Below are 25,764 nucleotides of genomic sequence, written 5' to 3'. Positions count from 1 at the left end.
AGCAGGGAGATAGGATGGGATAAATAAACATGCCACATTATGCCCAGGGAAGAAGCTCAGGTTGACTGCAAATTTACTGTCTGATATTAACAGAGCAATCATATGTACAGAAAGTCAGCGTAAGTTCCAAGCTGTGTTCAGAAGTGTGGGTATCGCTGGCAGAGCTGGCAGAGTGGAAACAAACCTTTAAAATAGCATTTCACTTACACCATCCTTTTCGCTGGTGTTGTTCTCGCCGGGCTTTGTTGAGCTGAAACAGGTTTGGAATAAGTGTCTCTCCTTGCCCCATCCCACCCTCAGCATTTTTGAGGCTTATGCTTGAGAGCAGGTGTGGTGTAGTGGTTGCAGTGCTTGACTAGGACCTGAGAGACCAGGGTTCAAATTCCCACTCAGCCATGAAGCTTACTGGGTGACATTGGGCTAGTCACGGGGGGCTGCTAGGGGCGCATTGGAAGATGGCCGACAATACCATCTCTCCAGCTCACACGAGGTAATTAAGAGGCTGTTATGGGAGTATGCAGCCTCCCTTGTTGCCCCAAGGGAATGGGGAACACTGCCTTACCTGCCATGCCCATAAATCACCCCCGGATTCGAAAGAAGGGGGTGAGGGCACTAGGCACAAAACCCTTGTGTGGGCTCCGGCTCTCCTGGACGCTGTCTCTGATCGCACACTGGCTGCAGCAGCTTGAAATAAACAATTAGAAAGAAGCATATGCACATATTTCAAGTGAAGAACGGGAGTGAAGACTGCTAATTGAAGAGACCTCTGTGAAAGTAGAGCGATGGGTTGGACTTAAAAGGAATATATCATGAAGAAGATACATCAAAGGTTCGGTATGTCGGCAGCAGGACTGGGTGGGGGGCGGGGGAACTTTTTTTCTTTTCTTCTATGTGATTAACCAATAACCCCTCCCCAAAAAAGAACCGTCGCGTAACTGACCTAAGCAGGATGGTTAAAAACTGTTTGGAAATGAATTACTAACCAAAAGTCTGCCTTATGAAGATTAAGAAAAGAACAAGGGCTTTTGGAATGACGCAGCAATAAAAACAGAGTCGCCATGTTGGCAGGTTCTGACGAAAGATTGACGACCGGGAGGAGGAAGCTATGGATTTGTTTTTATACTGGATTCCTGGCGAACCTCCTCAGAGGACTGAGAAAGGGAGTGACAGACCTGTGAAGATTAACGATGTGGAAAACAACAAGAAAGGATTGGATAGAATTGTGAACATTATTTGGACAGATTTGTGGACATTAAAGCAGCAGCAAGAAGATGATTAGATCCCCTTCGGAACTTGAAATATGGGTACCCCCAACAAAAATTTAAAATTTGGCTTTGTAATTTGGAATTTATGTGATTTGATTTGATTGGCCGGTTAATAAAAATTATTTTTTTAAAAAAAGACATTGGGCCAGTCACTCACTTTCAGCCTAACCTTCCTCACAGGGTTAGAGCCGCAGAATTGTAGAGTTAGAAGGAACCCCAAGGGTCATCCAACCCCTGCAGTGCAGGAATCAAGAAGTAGGGGGGGGGAGAAGTATGTGTGCCACCTAGATCTACTATGAAACTAATGAAGCTTTAGCTTTGGGGTCCCTAGTCATGGTATGGCCCCAAAAGTGACTTTCGTCCACATTGCTTTAAAAATTTGGGTTTACTAGACCAAATTTGATTCACAAAACTCAAATTGGTTTTGTTGTTGTTGTATAAATTTCAACAATCCCAAAGTTTGTGAGTCAGTGGCTGGAGCTTGGGGTTGTGTGCAGCCCACCCCAGTCTATTTAATTGGGTGGCCAAGTGTCGGCCACCTTTTCGGCCGATCGTGGGCCCGTACAGCTCTCCCAAAGGTGGTCTGTGTGGGGTTGTGGGTTCCATTCCATGTTGGGGGCAACTCCCTAGCACAAGTTCGACCCCACCAGGTTCCTATCAGGTAGCAGGCAGGCTGCCTGATGCAGGATGCATGCCCAATGCCTTTGCCAAACCTACTCTTTCCTGTAATCAAAAAAGTTGTGGCCTATTTCAACCCAATACCATTCTCCTGGGTCATTCTTGTGGCCTTCCCTCCACCTGCCATGGCCCTTACTTAAGAGGGTACCGGAAAACCCAAACAATTGTGGTGTCTGTCATGGAACAACCCTACTGAGGAAGATAACAGTGGTTACCCAGACCTTGCTGCTGGTTGTGAAGGGGTCCCCACAACAGTTCAAGCTTGAGGGTCCACTACTGCCGCAACCTTCAGCTCCTTGGAAAGATGGGATATAATTGTAATAAATACAATAAGCTCCACCAGTTTAAGTTCTGCTGGCCAAAGCAGCATAGCCCCAGCTGATCCAGGTTGAAGGAATTATGTCAGTATAGTCCCAGCTGATCGCTGACAGTCCAAGATCTTCCTATTTTTCAATTCACTCATCCTGGTGTATCTTGATTTATTATTTATAAAATTATTGTTTATCAATAAAGAAATAAATATGCTTAGAAAGTTGAAGGGATTTCAATCTGTTTTAGTATTTTAACTTTTGTATGTTTTAATGTAGTGTTGTGTTCAGATGAAAGGTTCTGTATGCCAATGTAAGAAAGTCATATCATTTATCCACCAGGTTCAGTAGCGTTGGCACTGATTGGCAGCAACATTCCTGGGGTTTAGGCAGGAATATTTCCCTATTCCAATCTCCAGCCCTGCTTGGAGATGCTAGGGACTGAACCTTGGTTTTTCTGCATGCTAAGCATATGAACTATCACAGAGTTAAGGCCCTTCCCCAACACTCCCTGAATAGCTCCTACGTGCCATTCAAAAGTGCCTGCCTATATTTCTGCAGATGCATCCCAACACACCCCAAAATCAAAAGAAGATGCCTAATCCACTGGTTGTCCCACATTTTATTACAAAACAAAAAGCCTTCATGCATTTAGAGCTTCAGCTTTGCAGTCATCACAACTTGGGGCTGAGTGAGGTTGGGTGGGAGAAGCAATGTGTAATTGATAGGGACAAAGATAGTAGCTGACAGTGGTTGCATTTGGCACTGATGTGCATGCAGTTATTCTGACCATGATGACAGCAGTAAACACCATTTTGGTATGCAGGGCAGAGACAGTCCTATCGTTGGGCAGGGTGGTATGGCTGCTTCAGGCAGCAGATGTTAGAGGGTGGGGAGGCAGCTGTAGTCCCACCCAACTGAGCCAGTGATCAGTTTCCAGAGCAACGGACACGACTTATTGGTGAGGATTTCAGTGTGATTTGATAATGTTGAGCACATAGTGGTAACCAGCATTTGAGATCAAGAAACAACAACAACAAAAGCTTGCTTAAAATTCCAGATCTGTGGAAGTATTGTGTCGGCTGGTAAAAATCATATTATTAATGATTTAATTTCTGGTTTTTCCTGCAGGATCTGAAGTTCCAATTAAAGCTGTGTTTGGACCATTGCTTTATTGCCTGGCAGTGCTTAATCTTTCCTGAAAGCATCATCATTTATCTGAAACAAAAGAAGAACAAGGTAAGGACAGAAAGTAATGAAATGCAGCATAACACATCTGTCAAAAGAGAGCTGGGAGTAGCTTCGGAAAATATACCGTATTTTTCGCTCTATAACACGCACCTGACCATAACACGCACATCGTTTTTAGAGGAGGAAAACAAGGGAAAAAATATTCTGAATGAAACAGTGGACGTATCATTTTTGTGCTTCATGCTGTGGCCACAGACATGTGATCTGATGGTGAATTTGGGGTGACCCAATGCAAAAATCCTGAGAATCCCTGTGGATCCATGCTTTGTAACCACGTTTTTGCACCATTGCAGCCCCAGGCAACAGTCGGTGCGTGATTTGGGGGGGGGGGCAGGCTGTAGCCATGGACATGCTATGTGCTCAGATGGTGAATTTTGGCTGACCCAATGCAAAGATCCTGAGGATCCATGTGGATCCATGCTTTGTAACCACGTTTTTGCACCATTGCAGCCCCAGGCAACAGTGGGTGCGTGATTTTTTTTGGGGGGGCAGGCTGTAGCCATGGACATGCTGTGTGCTCTGATGGTGAATTTGGGGTGACCCAATGCAAAGATCCTGAGGATCCATGTGGATCCATGCTTTGTAACCACATTTTAAGTGGGGAGGGAAGGAAAAACACAGAAGGCTAAGAATGCAGGAGAGGGCTATAACGTGAGGAAAGGAAGGCAAAAGTTTCCCCCCACCCACCCACACAAGCCAGCCACTGTTTAAGGATTTCATCCTTTTAAATGGAAGAAAGCATATTTGAATGCTGTGTGTCTCCAAAAACAAAAAGCAGGAAGTCAAATCAGAATTTTAAGCCGAACCTGTAATCTCTCTTCCCTTCACATACATTGTTCCCTCCGGAGCAGGGACAGGATAGAGCGACGCTCTGCTTTCCTCTCTACTTGCCTGGAGGGGAGGGGCTTCCCCTGCTCTTTGTTCCGTTTGAGCAAACACAGCAAGGAAACAGAGAGGGCGGGCAGTAAGACCCTGAGGCAGAATGCAGGAAAGCTGCCACTTCCTCTCTTCAGGCTTCCCTTCTCCCTGAAGCGCGGTTTGATTTTTGCCTTATTTTTCGGCTCCAGGGACCACACATTCGCTGCATAACACGCACAGACATTTCCCCTTCCTTTTTAGGAGAAAAAATCTGCGTGTTATAGAGCGAAAAATACGGTAATAATAATAATAATAGTAATAGTAGTAGTAATAGTAATAATAATAGTAATAGTAATAATAGTAAAGAATTCAAGATCAGTGACATTCAGACTTTATTTGTTGGGTGATAAATGTATTCATGTGGTGCATCCTAATTTTTACAAACTGGAGTTTGCCACAGTGATCCAAGCATTCTGGGTTCCGATTACTTATATGTAGAATCAGATACTCTGGAAGTCAGAGAGGATACAAAAAAAGCCCAGGCTGATTCTGGGTGAGGGTAATCTGTAGTGCTAAGTGAGTCATTTGTTCTTTGGCATAGATGTTTTCAGTTCTTGAACATGTTCATACACAAATTAAGGTTTGAAAAGAGTTTTGAAGAAGCTCTTTGGAGTGTGTGGGGGGGGGAGTATGCATTGTTTGCTGGCTCTTCAATTTGCCATCGTGGGTTGTATAATTCAGCTGCGGCTTCTAAAGCTTATGAACTATAGCCACAGTTTTATTTCGTAACAGCTGCCTCCTTACATGGTCTGGGCTTCCTCAGTGGTGGGACATCATTGCACATTGCTGGAAGCAAAGGACGAAACACCTGAAGTCCTTTGGGGGTAATTATGCTGGCCAGACCCATGATAAAAGCATGACTTGAAGGGACAAGGTATAGAATCCCCTAAAGTCTTACTAAAAGAGGGATAATTGAAGACCACCCGAAGGCTTCAATCGGTTCAGAATGCAACTATCTGGTGACAGTTAAGGATTGGAGAATATTGGATTTGTTTTTAAATGTTTGTGGCTTATTTTTGTCTTTTGATTGTGTTGTTGTATTGTTTGATTGTGGTTTGTTCTTTTTTCTAGTTTTTCTTTTTCTTTTTTGGTTTTTCTGTAACTCTAAAATTCTTAATAAATATCATTTAAAAACAAAACAAAACAAAAAAACCAGAATGCAACTATCTGGGTTTGCATTACTGAATTTGTATTTAAATGAGAATTGGGACTTGGTGGAAAAACTAATAATTGGACTCCTCTTAGTGGCTGCACATATGGCTATAGTTACATATTGTAAGGTGTAAACCTGAATGCCTGGTACAAGAGAGCATGGTGTATTGCCCTTATAGAAAAAACTGACTCACAAATTAAGACTGGCAGGAAGAGCAAAATAGATACATTTGTGGCAGAATCGTGGAACATCGTTTCCTTTACACATTCTTCAGGAAACCAAAGACTAGTTCTTGTGGATCCCTTAATAAGAACAGTATTTACAGATGTATACTGTTATTAGCTGTGGTGTATGTATGTACAGGAATATAAGTTTTCATAAAGTATTGGGGGGAGATCACCAAGAAAATTAAAAAACACACAAAGCTTTATTATGAAGTTGAAATAACAGTCTAGCAAGAAATATAACTTTAAATAAAATAACAAAAGGAGAAAAAAATTGAAAAACTGTACCAAAAAACAAACAAACTTGAGCTCACAGCTGTTATACCACATAAAATGAAGTACATTCCTGAGAGACAACACAATGAATCAGATTTTACAACAAAAACCAACCTGAGACAAAGAGAATACAAAATGGCCAGCCCAAAACATTTTGGCTCCTGAAGCAAATGCCAAAATGGTGCCCCCTCATCGCTAGGGAAGAAGGGGCAAGTGACAATCTACATCAACAACAAGGATGGAAATAAATATCTACATCAGGATCTGATGCCCCTGTGGATCCTGCCACCTGAGGCAGTTGCCTCACCTTGCCTCATGGGTGGGCTGGCCCTGATACAAATGTTATGAATACCAAACAATGCCATATTTCATCAAGATTTGCCATCCCTGTGATTGACTTGTCATAAAAATAACAAATAGTTGTCAAATGGAGGCAAAATCCATAGGTTTAGCTGCACCCCAAGATACCCTTAATTTATGTGTTATTCTTCCCACAGAAATAAGGATAAACATTGCTTTATTGAACCAAATTGTTAAATAAAAAACTGAGGACTCCTTTCAGCCATGTGATATGGTCAAACAAACAGCTGCTAACAGAAAAAAACTGGTTTACATATTAGATCTTTGACTGGAGATCATAGAATTGTAGAGTTGTAAGGGACCCCTGTGGAACTCCCTGCAATGCAGAAATTTCAACTTAAGCATTCAGACAGATGCTCGTTTGGATCATACTAAGCCAGGGATAGGAAACCTATGGCGCTCCAGATGTTGTTGGACTGAAATTCCCATCATCTCTGACCATTGGCCATGCAACAACCTCTGGAGAACAACTGGCTGGATTCAGAGGAGTGGTAGGGGCACCAGCTGGGGAATCCCAAAGGGAAAAAGGCTGAGAGCCAGGTGATTGGTGGTGGGACGATGATGAGCGGTCAGAGTGAGAAGAGGGAGCAGACTGGGAGGAGGAATTGTCAGAAACGGAAGGGGAGACTTAGGCAGCTGTGGTAAGGTGGGGACCAACTGCCTCATAGGGCAGGAAGTGTTGCTGTGTTCTCCTGGCCTGGCCTGGCCTCCCAAGCTGTCTTGTTTCTTTGAATTAAGGGTTAGCTTCACTGAAGCTGTGTAAGTTATTGCTGACGTGCTCCTGACATCCTCTCCTGACAACCACAGGTCCATGTCTCAGCCCCCTGCCATAATTATATCACCCCCTCCTCTCTCTTCTCTCTCTCTCTCTCTCTTTCTGCTTCTGTGAGTTTATATCTGCTAGTTTAGTAGTCTGATCTAGGTTTTTCTTGCTGTTTTTTTATTGAGGTTAAGCCTTAATGTTATACTATATATTTGCAACATATCTTCACACATTCCTACACCACACCTGCTGTGGTTTTTTTATAGCTTCCATTGTAAACCATCTTGAAGTATCCCAGCAGAAATGTGAGCTATAAATAAACAAATGACTGCTGGTTATATTATTTAGTAATACCTGACTGAACTGAGAGGTGTTTTCATATTTATATGTTTTAACAATTGATAAATAATATTGGTGTGGGATCGGTGGATTGATATTGCATCCTCTGTAATGAGTTTAAATGCTATAATGTCGATATAATCAAAATGAATTCTCTATTGAGATGGGTATATTGCACTTTGAAATGAATTTGTATTTGACTGTTTCTTGTAATGATGCATTAATATGGTTGGGGGTGTTTTTTTGCTGCTGTTCTTGCATAGTGAACTGCACTGGACATGTAGGAAATTGCACGTAAAGTTGCATTTGGCATGTGGAAAATTGAAAGGGTGGTGGTAGTAGTAGAACTGGAGATTCCTGAGCCTAACTTGGGCACAGATTAATTCTGTGACTGAAGAAACAAGCTAAACTTTCCAACAATTTTTTTTTTAAGCCTGCAGTTTCATGAGGTGAAATTAGGGAGTAAGCAAATGTTAGATTGAAGAGAAAGTCATTCTTAAAAGAAAACATACATAAGCTCTTTCTGTTGAAAATCTAAAGAAGCTCAGTTGAAGGTTAAGGAAAAGTATTGTTGAAGAAGGTTAGTCAGAGCATAGAAGGTTTTTTTTAAAAAAAATAAAGCAAAGAATTAATCTTGTTGATAAGAAAAGATGAATCACTTGGTGACTCTCATAGATTTGAATCATTCATAAGTAAGGTTTTCCAGCACGGAAGTGGCATATTTCTTATTAAGAGCAGCTAATGTGTTGCTACTGCTAATTATCTGTCATATTCTGTGGAGTTGTTGATTCTTATGTTGTTTGCAGTAGTGACTAGTTTTCATCACTGTATTTTATTTTATTTTCTGGAGTGGGGAGGGGAGGGGAGGAAAGGAAGCATTAAGCAAATATGATTCTTGCCTTCAATCAGTTCTAAAACAGAATGCCAGGTGAGATGGGAAAGCTTCTGGGTGTGCTTCATTTTTAAGGTGTGTCTAACTCATGGGTGGCCACTGTGCCAGTTGTTGGACTACAAATCCCATTGCCAGTGCCTCCAAGGGTCAGAGATGATAGGAGCTGTAGTCCAGCAACATCTGGAGAGCATCACATTTGCTACCCCTAGTCCAAATGATCACTGTAGTTGGGATAGCAAGGTACATGGCCCAAGTCCGAGACTGGACCTGATGGTTCTGAGAAAGCATTGGAGGGACCAGGTTATATCCTCCTAGTTTCAGGGATGAGGGACATGACTAGAGTAGTGGGGTGAAGCTACGAAAGAGCAATACTATCTCTAGCCCACATCCACAGCACTAGATCCTAAAATGCTTCTCGTGCCCTGCATACAACCCTAACCTGGAGAACTTGTCATATGATACTCATAAGCAGTGCTTTTTTCGGGGGGGGCGCAGGGGTATGCATACCCCTAAACATTTTGTGAATCTAAGTTTGGGCTCATTGAGGGGCAGTATTTCAATATGAGTCGGAAAATGAGAGTACCCCTAAACATTGTTTTAGAGGGGGCGGGGAGTACTGCTCATAAGGAAGGGCTTATGTAACACTTCTGTCAGGGAATCTTGATAACAAACGAGCATTGTTAATTAAAAAGAGGATTCATTGCAAAAACAAACAGAGTTCATCGGAGCAGTGATCACAGCCATCTGTCCATAAATCAAAGATGTCCCTTCTAAGGAGGGTGTTTCCGGTGAGACCAGAAACAGCCAAACTTCCTCTTGTGACGTATTCTGTCTTGAAGACCCCCCATAGGCCTAGACCATGAACTTAGGGGGTCAGCTCCCTTCTGTTCCTCATTCTCTGAGAATGTACTTCTGTGATTCTTCCCACTCTCTGAGCTGCTTTCATTTCTAGCCCCTGCATTTTGTCCTTCCCTGGCGTGCTGGCATGTAGCCAGAGGACTCTCCTCAACTCTGCTATCAGTTGGCATTCCTAAGGGCGGAGGAGTTGGCTCTCAGCTATAAACCTCCTGTCTTGCAGTTAACCCCCTCTCTCCCTGGCTGCTTCCTTCACTGAGAGCTGGCTGCAAACTTCCCATGGGGGCTGGCTCATTCATGACAACTTCCCTCGACTTTATCCAGTATAGAGACAGACAGACAGAGAGAGAGAGCTTGAGAGAGTATTTATCTCCCCACCACACCCCATGTATCTTTCTGACCACAGAAACTCATTAATGATGAGGCCCTAGCACAGAAAGACTGATAAGGATTTTAGAAAAGGGGATTCTCAGGGTAGTGTCCATTCCCTGGAACTTAATGCTAATGGGTATACATTTGGCCCCACATCAATGATCACTGCAGATACTACTGGGATTGGTCATACAGTTTTCATCAAATTTGAAAGGTGCCTATTAGAAGCCCAGCTTTCTGGGGAACAATTGGGAGCCTGATTGTTCCATTGCAGATGTGAAAGGAGGCATGTGTTGTTTGTGTAAACCATCTGCACAAGCCAAATTAGGATCCTTGAAGAGCCTGTTTAAACCTGCAGGCCAGAGGTACCCCACCATTTGCTCTAGACAACCAGTAGCAAAATTCTTTAACTAAAATTTATTTATTTATTTCTCACTTTCTCATGATACAGATCTTTCAAATGTGGCTTACAAGTAATATGAATACAGGGTTGTTGCTGCTGCTGTTAAGCAACAACAGCAACAATATGTAACAGCAGCAACACACACAAGCAAACACATAGCAAGTCACCAGAATCCTTCCCACCAGGTAAATTGCAGAGAGAATCCAGCAGTGACAGGAACAGACTCCTGATATCTTCTTTGCCTGCCCATCAACTTTCTCCTCTCCTTCCCCACAAGGCACTTGGTGGCAGCCCTGTGGCAGGGAGCACAGTCCCACTGGAGCAGGTGGTGCTGACTTCTGCATCAGTTCATCATGCACTCCTTGCCTACATCATAGGAAACTTTCCTTAAAGGTCCCCTAAGCAGTGTAAGAATTTCAATAGTGTTCCTGGCTTGAAGCAGTAGTAATTACAGAGGCTTGTAGTAATAATGGTGGCTCGAATATAGAAGATTATAGTAACATACATCTTTTGAAGGTGGGTAGGTTATTATTTCAACAAAACGACGAAGATACAGAAATATATTTAGCCGTTTAAAGCCATAGATATGGATCAATTAAAATCGAAACCCTGAAATGCAATTAGATGAAATATAGTTTTGAAGGTTCTTAAATGTCAAAAAGCGAGTTCTGCTTTGAAATCCTATCAAGTGACATTAATTTAAGCTTTAATTAGAAATTTGAACATGGGACCTGCTTACAGGGTTCTGTTTGAATGAAAATTATCCCCATCTTCATCCCAAAGAACAAAGTTATTGGAGTCTTTCTATTTAATTATAAGAAGCAGCTCTTTGTTTAAATCTTTTCTCACTTCATCAAAGCCTCTGTGGGGAGCAATGTGCTGCAGCCGATCAGCAAATTGACTATCCAATCATATTTTGGGAAAAATTAACTACTTTGAAAAGATTAATACAATACTCTGATATTGCGATTAATTTGAGCCAGGTTTGTTCTGGAACACCTTTACTGTCAGCAGAGTAATTTCTCTTAGCTTGGAGAATTTTGCTGCTAAAATACTTTTAGTTGCTTTTTTGTTTGATCTTTAAGGGCCATCACTGCAAACAAAGGTTGTATCCAAGTGAAATGAGTTCTGCTCATACAATAGAAATGCCCCCCTCTCTCCTCTCAACCCTCGGGAGCAGAATTGGGAATTGTGTATTTTAGTCTTTGGAAAGTATCAAGTGGTTTGTTGCTATGCCAAAATCAAGTAAGGTTCATCATTCTAACAACTGCTGTTAGAAAAAGGTCTAGAAGTGGCTCATGAACCCAGTTCTGCTCCTAGAGAAGCAGATCAGATTTCTTATATAATACAGGGGACTGTATTAGTCCTACTCAGAGACCATATTTAAATCAATGGAGATAACTAACTTAGGTCCATTAATTTCAGTGCCTCTACTTTGAGAATAACTTAGTTGTGTAGAACCCAAAATTCTCATCTGTGACAGACAAGAGAATTCCCCCTACCTAAGATGTGTCATATAGTAGCAGTAACAACAACAAATTTTACTTTACAATAGATTATACAATTATAAAATCCATTCCAGCCAGAACAAAGGTACAATTCCCAGCACCCTTAACAAATTATAGTTCCCAGGATTCTGGCTCAGTTGGTAGAGCATGAGACTCTTAATCTCAAGGTCATGGGTTTGAGCCCCACATTGGGCAAAATGATTCCTGCATTGCAGGGGGTTGGACTAGGTGACCCTTGCGGTCCCTTCCAACTCTACAATTATTTGGATCTCTTTGATCTTTTGTGGTCAGCAGTATAAATTCAAAAAAAGAGGAGGGTGCCATGAAACAAAATACCTAAGCGTCAAAAGTAAGGAAAAGTGAGTCTATGCAGATCGATGCTTCTGTAATTTCTAGGCTTGATATGTTCCATACGTGAAGTCTCTGAAGATGGCCCAGAAGCTCCAGTTGATAGGGAATGCAATGGTTTTTTTCCGAAGTGGTGTTGGGAGGTGGGGCTCATAGTCAGTCCCCACCTCCCAGCAGGGCCAGTCTACCCTGAGGGATGGTGAAGCGATTGCATCGGATGGCAGGTGAAGCAGTGTGGATCAATGCTTTCTTGTTGTATAATAAAATTGTAAGGTTGTTATCATGCTTTCCTTCATGTGGGCTTCTGTGAAGGGAAGAGAGGGTTGGATGCACCTGGGTTCCAGAACCTGTCCAAGCATGTTTGTGTGGTAGCTCAAGGTCTGACAACATGCTTACCCTGAGCAAAGCTAGCTATATTACTTTGAGGAAATGAGAAAAACAATTGAACTGGTGACAATTTCTTCTCCAGTTTCCTCTAAAAGTACCCCCTCCAAGGGAGTTGTGCCTCACCTCAAATCTAATGTATTTCAGTAACAGCTTGAAACTTGTTTTTAAAAACAACAACACCCAAGCATTTGTTGTATTGATAATTCTCTGCTTGCCTCTCTCACTCCCTTCCTCTGCCTCTTTTATTTCTCAGTGCTTGCTGCTTTATGGTGATCAATTTGAGCCTGTGCTTGCAGGAGCACTTCCTGCCACTGGATGTCATATAGGCCTGGTGGGATTGCTCCCTCCCCAATATTGCATCAAATATTCTTTCCCTCTCCCACAATATTGTATCAAAGTGTGGTCAGTTTGTGCAGAAAATGTTACACAACGCTGCCTAAGTCCTGAGTACCACATTCACTTTGAAGTCTCCCAGAGCACAGCAAGCAGCCTGCTTAAACTCTTAATTTAATTACTGGACATTTATTTAGATTTCTATCTGAAGCACAGCAGGGTAAGGAGGCAGACAGCATGCACTACAATCAAACTAGATCTTTTAAGTGCTCTGTATTTTTTCCCCATCTAGCTGTCCCTTGGCTAATAAGTCTGGTGAGATTCCCCCACCTTTTTTCCTTTTCTTTCCCATTTCTTATTTGTTCTGTTTTCATTTTTTACTTTGGCACTAAACAGAAACTCTGCCTCAAGATCTTAATGCTGAATGTTTCCAGCTGCCTTGATATGCAATTTAGTATTTCTGTTTCTTTATTACACCATCAGTAAGTTAGCCTTGTAAAATGTAATGATGTTTAATTAGACATCCCTAAGAAATGAGAGCAAGCATCATTAACCTTGTCACTTTTCATTAAAATATGTATTTTTTTTGTTCTCAAATTGTTTGAGCCAGTATGAGCTCACATCTCTTTTTTTAATAATAAACTTAGATTCATCCAGTACAAGAGAACAACATTTGGAATGATTTCAACTTTTCTCCAAAAATATATTCAGGGGGATGAGGGCTATTGATGACTATTAGCCATGCTGTGCCCAAGCGCTGTGAGCCCTGCCCCATTGGCCATATCAGTAAACAAGCACCCAGGCAACATTATTGGATTAAAAATCAGACCACAACTTTATTGATTACAGTTGTAAGTGAGTTTTGGCTTGGCATTGGGTAGCCAACAACTCCTCCAGCCCACCTGCTGGGGTTCAAGCTTGATTTAGGCTTGGCCAGTGACTACCAACAACTAGAAACTTACTCAGTGCCCTATCCACCCAAAGTTGTGACAATTACTATGAGGTAGGCAAAATCCTCAGGCAGGCCCCATTCATCCAGCGGGGAAAAATCCATCTCTGGCCCCAAATACGGTGACCATAAGAACCAAAGCAAGGTTGATCTGGGAACAACACAGTTGCAGAGCAGAAGAGTACCATATTGGCCCAAATATAAGCAGCACTTTTCCCGCCAAATTCCTCCCATGCAGAATATAAGTGCAGCTTATATTCGTGACCTTACACGGCGCGGTGCCCACCCGCCGCTCCTGCCTCCCCTGAGCCACCTAGGGAAGGGGGGAAGGTCACTAGCAAAGCGGCGCGGCTCCCCCCCCCCATCAGGAGGCAACCCCGTTGTTTTCCTTTTTTCTCCCTCCCCCTTCAATTTTAAAGGTGCGGCTTATTTGATGGCGCGTCTTATATTTGGGCCAATACGGTATATATTATGCATTATGGGAGGGAGATTTGAAGTTGGCTGCGGTCTCAGGCTGGGGCTAGCCTGACTTTAAATCCACAGGGAGTAGACCAGAGTGAAGACTGCAGGAGTCTGACCCAGGTCCACCCCTCATGGCTGCACCCCCAAGCCTGCCTGCAATTGGTCTAAAATCTCAGGTGGGCAAATTTGAATCCTGTTGCTGACATGAGAGGCCATAGCTTCTCCTAACAGCTTCCGGAGCCTAAGACCACAGCACAGGACAGAGGATGGCTGCAGAGTCAACACCATGCTACTGAGAAGGGGTGAGCACTTCATGTTTTCAAGTAGCTGCACTTCATGTTTTCCATGTAGCTGGAAACCACAAGAAGAGAGTGTGCTGCTGTGCTCGGGTCCTGCTTGCAAGTTTTCCACAGGCATCTGGTTAGCCACTGTAAGAGCAGGATGCTGGACTAGGTGGGTTACTGGGCAAATCCAGCAGGTTCTTCTTATGTTCCATCTTGCTCAATATCATCATCATTTCACAGGCAGTGGCTCTCTGAGATTTCAGGCAGGGAATCCTTTCCAGCACAGTTCTGAAGCTCCTGGGGATTGAACCTAGGACAGTCTTCATGCAAAGCAAGGATGCTACCATTGAGTTATGGCTCTTCCTCCATGTAGATGATGCACATGAAACAAAGACTTGGGTAATTATATCAGCAAAGCAGGCTCCAGAACTATTGCACTAGCTGAATCTCCCAACTGCTTATCAGAGGCAGTCCCACACAGAGCACCCTCTATATTAGCACACAGAACACTTTCTACATTAAGAGAGCTTGCTTTTGAAACTGGATAAAAGGTCAAGTAGCAAAGCAAGACTGGAATGTGAAATCAGCCTTATATAGCCCCCCACCTTAAAATGTGGGTGGGGGGGATGAAAAAGAAATGAAAATACTGATTTACAATTTTTCATCTGAGACTTGTATATCATCCACTTAACAGTGTAGTTCATTATTTTTTAATAACACAAAACGAGTTCAGAGCAGGTCATATATTAATAATATGCTGGAATCAGTATATGTGATCTCCTTTTATTTCCCATTTGCAATTTGTTTTCCTTTGTGGGCTTTTTTTATTCCTCTAGCTAAAAGTGCTATTGCTATTTTAAACAATCACAGGAAAGGGGATGAATCCTGTTCGATTTTATATGTGAGAAGAGGTTGGCACTGAGTAGGCAGGGGTCTACAAAGCCTTTATTCTGGCTTAGAATAACCCACAGGAAGTTGAGGACATCACATCCAGATGAACATACCCAACAGAAGGAAGTTCAAACAAAAACTGACCTTGATAGTCCATTATGGGCCCTTTGCAGGCTTTGTAGTCTGCAGGATTGATCATCTGTTGCATAAATGGGGTGGGCTGCAGCAGGCACTGGGCTTTTTCCAGAGCAGCCTAACTCATTTCCACACCTACTACAATTTTTTAATTTGTTTCTATGTTCTGGAAGAATGAGATGAGACACTAGAACTATGAGATAGCCACAATTTTATTTAAGAACATGGGAAACTACCTATTCTGCTGAGTCCCAATGCACAAAGACAGAAGCTCTTACATGTAAGTAATAAGGAAATCTTTATTCTGGTAAATAAAAGCACAGGCTTGGCAGTAGACATGGGGTTTAGGAATCACAATTCAAAAGTTCAGGAATGATTCAGAACTGGACAGAAGCAATGAAGTTGCCCCAGCAGTTTCGATAGTCCACTCGCCAAGCTTTCAAAGAGGAAAAGTGACACACTTACTTCCAAAACTCACTTTGAAAAAATGTCAGGAATGCAAACACATGCTCCTCTGGGGTAGGTTTGGCACTCTCACCCACCTGGAGGTTCAAGCCTTCTACCTGTTACCTGGAGGGGACCATGCAAACTTGAGAGAATTCAGGTCAGACCTGGAAGTCTGGCAAGCCTAGTTCAGTCTCATATACTCCAGTAGCCAGTGAGTATGGTGAGGAATCTAATACCACTATAGTTCACTCTTTACTAAGTCTGGTACAGTCACTTGAATTCTCATCTCTTTGCCTCTGCTAATGGCAAGCTTCAATGTCAATAATTTTTCCTCCCACATGGAGAAATGTATTGAAATGGTCCCAGCTATTTCTTTTCCCAAAGATAGGGTGAATAATTTCAATGTTCAGTTGGAAAACAGCCTTTACCAATGGTGTTATGGACTTTGAAGACACTCGAACTCAGAATGCAAGGGAGGAACATGCTAAGAGGAAGGCACGCTTGGCAAATCCACACCATGATCAACTCCCGCCCGGGAACCAATGTCCCCACTGTGGAAGGATGTGTGGGTCCAGAATTGGCCTCCAGAGTCACTTACAGACTCATTGTTAAAACCTTACTCGGCTATGAGTGATCGCCAAAGAAGAATAATTTCAATATATAAAAAACAGAATTCATAAAAAATGAATAGACTAAATATAAAAATGTATTCAGTATAGAAACAAAAAGCAATAAGAATATGTAAGTTCCATTTTTATTTTGTTCTTGTTGCAGATTTTGGTAGCTATCATACTCAAGTATTGACCTGCTGTAACTAGGTTCTTCTGAAGCAACAAATCTCAATAAATCCAGGGTCAATATCCTCTTATTGTTAATGCTTGGAGGATTAGAATGGCTCTCCAGATGTGAAGATTTTGGAGAAAAATGCACATTCAGTATGTGATACCTTTATCAATACTATGTTATTGAATAAAAGAAAAAGGTCAAGCAACAAATAAAACACTTGGATTGATTTTGTATAGTGTGACACTGTGGTTAATGTTTTAGGAGCTACGGTCATGTATTCTGATTCTAGCAGGAGAGCTGTGTAGGAAATTCTCTGTGTGTGTGTGTATTTGTGTGCACGCGACATATATAGATTATAGGAGCTGGCACAAAGCCTAGAAAATCTCAAGCAATCTGCACTTAGTGAGGAAGATGGTTTATCTCAGGTGCTATATAAAGAAGGGGGTTGATAATATGTTCCTCCTGGGCCGTGTCCAGAAAGTGGTGGTGGGGGCTGAGTGTTCAGATCCCTGGGCTCTCACTTGTGGGGTGCCTCAAGGTTCCAGCCTCTCCCCCATGCTTTTTAACGTCTACATGAAGCTGCTGGGAGAGATCATCAGGGGGGTTGGGCTGGGTATCCATCAATATGCGGATGATACCCAGCTCTTGAGGAGATTTCACCCCTCCCATATCCAAGAATCTCCTGAGGAGTCTGCTGATTCTCCAGAGAGGAGGAGGCATGTTCTGCTCTCTACTTATTCTGCTCCAGCACCACATCAAAGAGTCAGTCAGTCAGTCAGTCAGTGTCGGAGAGAGAGACAGACTGAGTGTTAGAGATCGTGTGTAGAGATAAGGTTGCTGCTAAGAGCAGCTGCAGACACTCAGTGCAGTGCAGCATTCATTTATGCTTAGGCTTATTAAGCTCTGTATATAGTTTGTATAGTTGTAGATAGAATAAAGAAGATATTCTACAGAGCTGCTCTCCGAGTTGTTTATATACTCTGCTAGACTCTGCTATACTCTGCTGTGCGACGACTGTCTTCTTGTGGGAGTGAATCCGGTGCTCACAACTCTAAGCTGTGAGTCCACAGCACTTTGACCTGTTCCTGTGCAGAAGGTGGTCTCTGGAAGTGCTACCCAGCTCGCCTAGCCCAGTCGGGGCTGAAGTGGATGAGTCCAGTTGGTGGCACTGGCTCAAGGGCGATGCTGACATCTCTACCTTTCTTTTAAATCGGAACCAGTGAAGGCAGTGAAGGTCCTGTGTGAGTGCCTGGAGTCGGATGGAGGATGGATGGCGGCTAATGGATTGACGTTGAATCCTGACAAGACAGAAGTACTATTCTTGGGGGGCAGGGTGTGGGCTGGTGTGGATGACTCCCTGATCCTGAATAGGGTAACTGTGCCCCTGAAGGACCAGGTGCGCAGCCTGGGAGTCATTTTAGACTCACACCTGTCCATGGTGGCACAGGTCAATTTTGTGTCCAAGGCAGCTGTTTACCAGCTCCATCTGGTATGCAGGCTGAGACCCTACCTGCCCGTGGACTGTCTCGCTAGAGTGGTGCATGCTCTAGTTATCTCCCACTTGGACTACTGCAATGCGCTCTACGTAGGGCTACCTTTGAAGGTGACCCGGAAACTACAACTAATCCAGAATGTGGCAGCTAGACTGGTGACTGGGAGCGGACACCGAAACCATATAACACCTGTCCTGAAAGGCTCCCAGTACATTTCCGAGCACAATTCAAAGTGTTGGTGCTGACCTTTAAAGTCCTAAACAGCCTCAGCCCAGTATACCTGAAGGAGCGTCTCCACCTCCATCATTCTGCCCGGACACTGTAGTCCAGCACTGAGGGCCTTCTGGCGATTTCCTCACTGCGAGAAGCCAAGTTACAGGGAACCAGGTAGAGGGCCTTCTCAGTAGTGATGCCCAACCTGTAGAACGCCATCCCATCAGATGTCAAAGAGATAAATAACTACCTGACATTTAGAAGACATCTGAAGGCAGCCCTGATTAGGGAAGTTTTTAATGTGTGGCATTTTAATGTATTTTTAATCTTTGTTGGAAGCCGCCCAAAGTGGCTGGGGAAACCCAGCCAGATGGGCAGAGTACAAATAATAAATTATGTTGTTGTTGTTGTTGTTGTTGTTTTCATTCTGTTTATTTATTTCATGTATTTATATCCTGCCTTTCTCTCTCTTAAAGGCAGCTTACAAGATTTAAAAAACATCATTATAAAATGCAAAGTGATAAAACTAAGCTAGTTAAACCCAATAGTTAAAATACACTGAGACAGAGCCTTGAAGCTCTGGTGTTAAACTATAGTTTGCCTTGACAGCAGCTTCATGATCAGCATTGTCTCTGCCATAGTTTCCCAAGGCCTATCTGAAGAGGAAGGTCTAAGCCTGCCAACAGTAAGATAACGAAGAAGGAGACAATCTAACCTCTCCTGGGAGGTAATTGGACAACATGGGAGCAGCCACAGAAAAGGCTCTCTCTCCACCAACCAGGTTTCTGGTGCTGATGAGACTGAAAGAAGGTGCTCACTTGGAGACCTTAGCACCCACACAGGAGACATGATCTTTCAGGTGTCCTGGGCCCAGTGTTCATTCTAAAGGCTTCCCTGACACTCATTGGGTAAGGTTCCTACCAATTTATTCATTTCATTTTCCCAACCTTCCTACCAAGAGCTGAGGGTGGAATATGTATATGCTTTTATCCGCACAACAACCCTGTGATCTAAGTCAAACTGCAATGTTTGTTTCCACATATGAATTGCTTCCCATCTAATATCCTGAAGTGATTTCACAATTTTTAAAACCAGAAATAAAACTAATTACACCAGTTATTATATAAAAGCAGCTGTGACAATGGTTAAAAAACAATTAAACACACCTCCACCTATAAAGGCAGTTAAAAAGAATTGCATGTATGTAAAAAAAACAATTTTATCTCCAATAGACTGGGATAAAAATCCTTGCTTAAAAGACCTGTTGAAAAAGGAAGGTCTTCAGTAGGCACCAGTAACAGAACAGAATGGCAGCTGTCTGATATGTACCAGGAGAGAGTTTCAAAGTGTAGGTGCTATCACACTTAAAGCCCAGTTCCTATATCTTATGGATCAGACCTTCTGATGAAATGGTATCTGCAGAAGCCCTTTCCCAGAGAGCAAATGGATTGGTTAGGTCGATACATACTAGCCCAGATAAGTAACTAGTTACTAGCCCAAGTAAGCTTTGTAGCTGAGCAGGATTTTAAATCCAAATCTCACCCATTTAAGAGTGGGTCCACTCTCAGTGTGATTTAGTAACTCCAACACACTCACTACAATCACTCTCAGTGAGCCAGTTAACAGGCTTTGAATGAAGTCCTGATGGAAGCAATGGTGCAGATATCCCAGAAATGATATTTATCAGCACAGAGGTAAGCAGAGATTTGAGGTCACAATTACATAGAGCATCACAGGCCAAACATTATCTACCTAACCTATGTGACTGAATATTTCTGAAAGGAGTCAATGCCTAGTAGAAGCAAACTTTTTAATGCTTGGATTTTATTTTGGTTTCTCCTTTTCCTCCTTTTTATATATTAAAATTGTGTGTGTGTGTGTGTGTGTGTGCGAGAGAGAGAGAGAGAGAGAGAGAGAGAGAGAGAGAGAGAGACAGACAGACAGATAATTTCCATATTATATGGAAATAATGGGCATAAAATTAGAGATGCAGATTTCAGTCATTCAAAGGACTAGGCTGTTCCATAATTATCTCTGTTCTTTGGCCCTGTTTGCTGGAGTACATTTGCTTCCTAACAACTGTGTATTCATTTAAAATGACAAAATGTTTTAGAGGTTATGTGTTAATGTGGCAGATCCCAGTCTACAATGTTATCTTGACATTATTAACAGCAGGCATACCTGGAAGAATACAGTAAACACAAGAGAAATCATGAGTGCAGTTCATGAAATCATAAATGGTTTACATTCTTATAAGGAATGCTGTTGATCCTCAGCGAAATTCTCTGATGAATGGCCTATCAGGTTAAACTCAATACTGGAGGAACTAAAGCATAAGCTTACCTTGAGTTAGAGCGAGCGAGAAACCGTGATTAAAGTAAAAAAAAGGAGGGGGGGAATTGACCCAGTAGTTCAAGGAGAAACAGTTTCATGAAATGTCCCCTCTCAATTTATGCTGAACACAATGGGATTGCGCATGACACTGTGACTTTATAACTCTGCTCTGTTTAAAACACTTCAGTTACAGACTGTTTCAACCCCTCCTTTAATGTATGATGTCAATGGAATGTTTAACTGCAGAAGGGTTCTAAGGAAGGGGGAAAGAAAAGGAAACTGAAAAAGGCAGAGAAAGAGATGGAAAGAGAGAAAATAAATTTATTTTACTATTTTCCAGAAAAAAGTGATAAATTGAAAGAATTGAGGCAAATGTAGCAGCTTCAGGAAGCTCATTTACATCCTGATCCAGAATTAAACCTCAATCTAAGCTTAAATGCAAAGGCTTTGTGACAGGAATAGAGAGGATGACTCAGTGACTGGTAGTATATTCTGACTCCTTATAATATTTGGATAATTATTGTGTGAATAGTTTATTATATATGCACTTGAGCCAGATGCTTTTGGGCACTGGATGCTAATAATTAAAGATGAGCCAAGGTTGGAAATTACATTGATCTAAAAATATTTGATGCTGCAACCTTATGCACACGCGTCTGAGAAATGTAATTGGATATAATTATGAATAAACATGTATCAGATTGCACAACTGAAGCATTAACTTTATGATAACAAAAGAGTATTCTAATAATCAATAGAATTGATACTTGTGCTAATTACAAAAACAAATTAGCTAACTGGTATTGAAAAACAATGGAATTAACTTTTTAAAAAAATAAGTGGTAATGAATTGTAACTTTCAAAAATAAGTGGGAATGAATTGTAACTTTCAAAAATATTAGACAAAGCAATTATAATTGTGTGTGGCTCATTGAAAAGTTCTCTTTCATTTTTTAAACTGAAAGATTAGGGTCAGCATTAGTATATTTAAAATGAATTTGGAACAGATTCATTGTTCCATGTCTTGCCTCAGTAATGGACTTGATGAGAGCTGACAAAATGAAGCTCAATCCAGGTAAGACTGAGGTGGTTCCCTAGATTGGATGGATGGGAAGTGGCCTGCTCTTAGTGGGGTTACACTCTCTTTGAAGGAGCAGGTATGTAGATCGGGGGGTTATACATGGGGCTGCCTCTTAATACAGTTCAGAAACTTCAGCTAGTACAGAATTCAATAGCCAGGTTGCTCACTGGGACGAGACGGTTTGAGGATCATATTACACTTATCCTGGCCCGACTGCAATGGCTGCCAACCATTTCAGGGCCTGATTCAAAGTGCTGATTTTTACCTATAACATTTTTAACAGTTCAGGACTGCAATACCTCAAGGACCAGTTCTTGCCATATGAACTGACCCAGACCCTGCAGTCATCATGTTAGGCCTTTTCTTTCCACCTGGCCTGGGAGAGCAGGGCCCTGGTTGGCAACAGTTACAGAAGCTGAACCTATTGAAATGGCCAGAGACCATTTTGGCTATCTCTTATTACAGACCTAGGTCATGGAGTTTCCACAACCGCCTGCCATGAACCACAACTGGCTGGATTAGCAACAACAACTGCAGATATGTTCTATGTTTTTATTCTCCTGCTAATTATGTTGTTTTAAATGTACATTTTATATTCACCTTCCTTTATTAATTTTTAATGTCTGATCGATGTGTTACATTTTTTTATATATGCTGTAAGCCACCCAACCAGAGTGGCTGGGGAAACCCAGCCAGATGGGTGGGGTATTAATAATAATAATAATAATAATAATAATAATAATAATAATTTTATTTAAAGATAATATTTTAGTTTTCTCTTAATCATGTTGCTTTGAATGTATACTTGGCTTTATTCAGTAATCTGAGTTGTTTTCTTTGACGATTTAAGAGGTTGTATAACACTTCAAGATTTTTTTCTTACAAATATAAAATGGTATAGAAACGTTAATAATAATAATAATAATAATAATATCCTTGAGCTTTTTTGCCTGACTCAAATGTATCATTAAACTGTGAAAGTGCTTCTTGCTTGCTTGGAAGGGGAAAGGAGAGTTACGCATGTGTGGACGCTTTTAGCTATTGCATGGTTGGAAAGTACAGTGGTACCTCAGGTTACATACGCTTCAGGTTACATACGCTTCAGGTTACAGACTCCGCTAACCCAGAAATAGTGCTTCAGGTTAAGAACTTTGCTTCAGGATGAGAACAGAAATCAGGCTCCAGCGGTGCAGCTTGAAGTGGTAATTCAAGTTAAGAACAGTTTCAGGTTAAGTACGGACCTCCAGAACGAATTAAGTACTTAACCTGAGGTACCACTGTAGTTTTCTGTACAAAGGTACACATTCACATCTATTACTCTGCTCATTTTCACCTTTATCCCCTTGATAAAGATATGTGGCCCCTGGAGGAAAATTGGCCCTCAATCTGAAAAGGGTTCCTTGCCACTGCCCTAAAGATTTTACCAAATTGATTTATTTATCTACAGGGGACGAGCATTTTACTTGGGGGTTCTGTTCCCTGTGTAAACCTCTTTGAAAGAAATGAAACAAAGCATCATCATCTGAGGCCCTTTTTCATATGTCCCCTCCATGAGTGGATGGAAACCTGAGAATGGACCTTTTCTGTGGTGGCTCCCCACTTGTAGAATGTTCTCTTCAGGGAGGCTCACCATTCCTCTTGTCCCAGGACTTTGGCTAATTAAACAATTTATGGCCTTTTAAATGTGTTTATGGGAAGATATTTACTTGCTTTTTTTGAGATCTCATTTCATATTTTATGTGGTGGACCACCCTGTCACCTTCAAACGAAGGGCAGTATAAAATTTAATAAATAAAAATGTATAAGAGCTGCACAAATTACAGTGTACAATAATCATACTTAATAATTTTGCCTGCATAATCTGCTCAGCCAGCAAGGATTTTCAATATTTTCCTTGTCCGGTCTCAGTAATTTACAATGGGACCTTAATATTTTGAGATCTCTGAGTTAGTAGCTGCAGAAGAGCTGCATTTTATTTCCTCTATTTCTCTCCTTCCCTACATCTTTTGCCAATGGGCAGAGACATATTGAATTGCTATCTTCCTTCTGTGTGATTCATTCGCCCCATAAAACAATCAGTTCTCTCCATGGCACTTGCTGTTAATCAAGCTTTCTCCCTCCATTAGAGCAGTTGTTCTTTCCATCACTTTGGTATACATAATCACAAACTTTCCCCATTACCCCAGTGAGTAGGTGTTGCTTACATGCCTGTCAAGGGGATGTTAGTGCACTAGGGTTTTAGCAAGAAATGCTAATGTCAGAATTGTGGCGGCCTTTGTTCATACATCATGTGTTCCTCAGAGAAGCTAATGAACAAAATAATTCAAAGACCCAAATGCACTATTAAAGTGCATCACAATCCTAAAAGGAAGAAAAGAAAAGAACGAAACAGTGAGTCCTTGGGACAAATAAACCTAACATTTCCCAATAACTTTAAACTACAACATGAAGGGAGGACAGAAGCTGCCCTTTTTTCTTTCTTGCAAACTGTTCACAACAAGACCACAATCCCATCCACAGATGCATCTATCAATCAATGCTAATAATCAGTGTATTGCAAAGAAACATTTGTGAATTGCTGCCTGTCTGGGCCGTTTTAGATTATGTGGTGATGACAGGCCATAGGAGGCTTCTGCTTACTGGGACTAATAATCATTGTAGAGATGGAAGACATCCAAAGTATCCTCTAGTCCAAGCACGACCAACAGGTAGATGGTGATCTACTGGTAGATCACTGGACGCCTGTGGTAGATCACTGTAGATCACTGGCTCCCCCCAAAGAAGCTCAACAACTTTGGCTCCCCTAAAAAAAGATCAACATTTTCCCCTGCACCACCAAAGAGTGGGGCTTTCCTTCTCAACAACTTTGACCTGAACCCCAAAAAGGCAGTAGATCACTGCCAGTTTTTAACTCTGTGAGAAGTTTCTTGGGAATTGGCCATCTCTTCTCTAGTCCAACCCCCTGCAATGCAGGAATCACAGCTAACCATCCCTGTAGTGTCAGTTACTGATCATGGCCTTGGGATTTCACTGCATCCCCCTCAGTCCTTATTTATTGTGAATGACTATATTATGCACAGCATCAGAGGTAGTAGGTAGCATTGAAAGTAGTGCAAAGATTTATCCTTGTGCAACAGAATGTTCTCTTCTGCCTTTCACTGTAAAGCATATGGGGGTTCCCCAAGTCCTCCAGAGCAGTTTTGGGGATAGGGTGGGGTACACATGGAAAGGGGGGTACCCCTTTTGTTCTATCACCAGTGATTGTGGTAGCACACCCAAGTTCATTGAATGCCAGTTCATTGAACTGCGTGCCAGTTTCTGGAGATCACAAGTGGATGAGTACTATTGCACTCATGTTCTGATAGTGGGTTTCCCAGGATGAGCATCTGGTTGGTCACTACAAAAACAAATTGCTGGACTAGATAGGCACTTTGTTTGATCCAACTGATGGGTCTTATTTCAGCTATAATCTATGGTGGACACTCCTGACAGTACCACAACGTAAAAGTCCAGTTTTCTGAGTTTGAAGGAGGGCCTCATCTCTTGTGGCCCCCATTTTGTGATATGATCAGCAAGCACTGACAATGGGCTGCTTTTGCAGACCACTAAAATCCTTCCCACCTTCCCCACTGTTTCCAGGCTGTTGATGCTGAGTTCATTTTGGTGGTGTGGTGGTTCTGGCTGTTGTGTGTCTACTTGGATTTTTAAATGGTTGCTAGTTGTTGTTTTCATGGGTGGCACTGTGGGTTAAACTACAGAGCCTAGGACTTGCCGATCAGAAGGTCGGCGGTTTGTATCCCCGTGATGGGGTGAGCTCCCATTGCTCGGTCCCTGCTCCTGCCAACCTAGCAGTTCGAAAGCACGTCAAAGTGCAAGTAGATAAATAGGTACCACTCTGGCGGGAAGGTAAATGGCGTTTCCATGCACTGCTCTGGTTCGCCAGAAGTGGCTTAGTCATGTTGGCCACATGACCTGGAAGCTGTACGCTGGCTCCCTCGGCCAGTAAAGCAAGATGAGCTCCACAACCCCAGAGTCAGCCACGACTGGACCTAATGG

General features: G+C 42.2%; 1 long non-coding RNA gene across 1 annotated transcript in view; it reads left to right on the top strand.

Annotated features, from left to right (window-relative positions):
- Nucleotides 1-25,764, top strand: part of LOC309524129 — a 208,473-nt gene that overhangs the window by 14,259 nt on the left and 168,450 nt on the right. The window contains exon 2 of the long non-coding RNA XR_014215811.1: nt 3,383-3,490. This is a non-coding gene — a long non-coding RNA (uncharacterized lncRNA). The remainder of the gene's footprint in view (nt 1-3,382; nt 3,491-25,764) is intronic.

The sequence above is a fragment of the Podarcis vaucheri genome, assembly GCF_965113315.1.
Source record: "Podarcis vaucheri genome assembly, chromosome: Z".
In the NCBI taxonomy this organism is placed as follows: Eukaryota; Metazoa; Chordata; class Lepidosauria; order Squamata; family Lacertidae; genus Podarcis; species Podarcis vaucheri.
The sequence above is the reverse complement of the archived record's forward strand: the minus strand, read 5'-3'. Positions and strand labels throughout refer to the sequence as shown.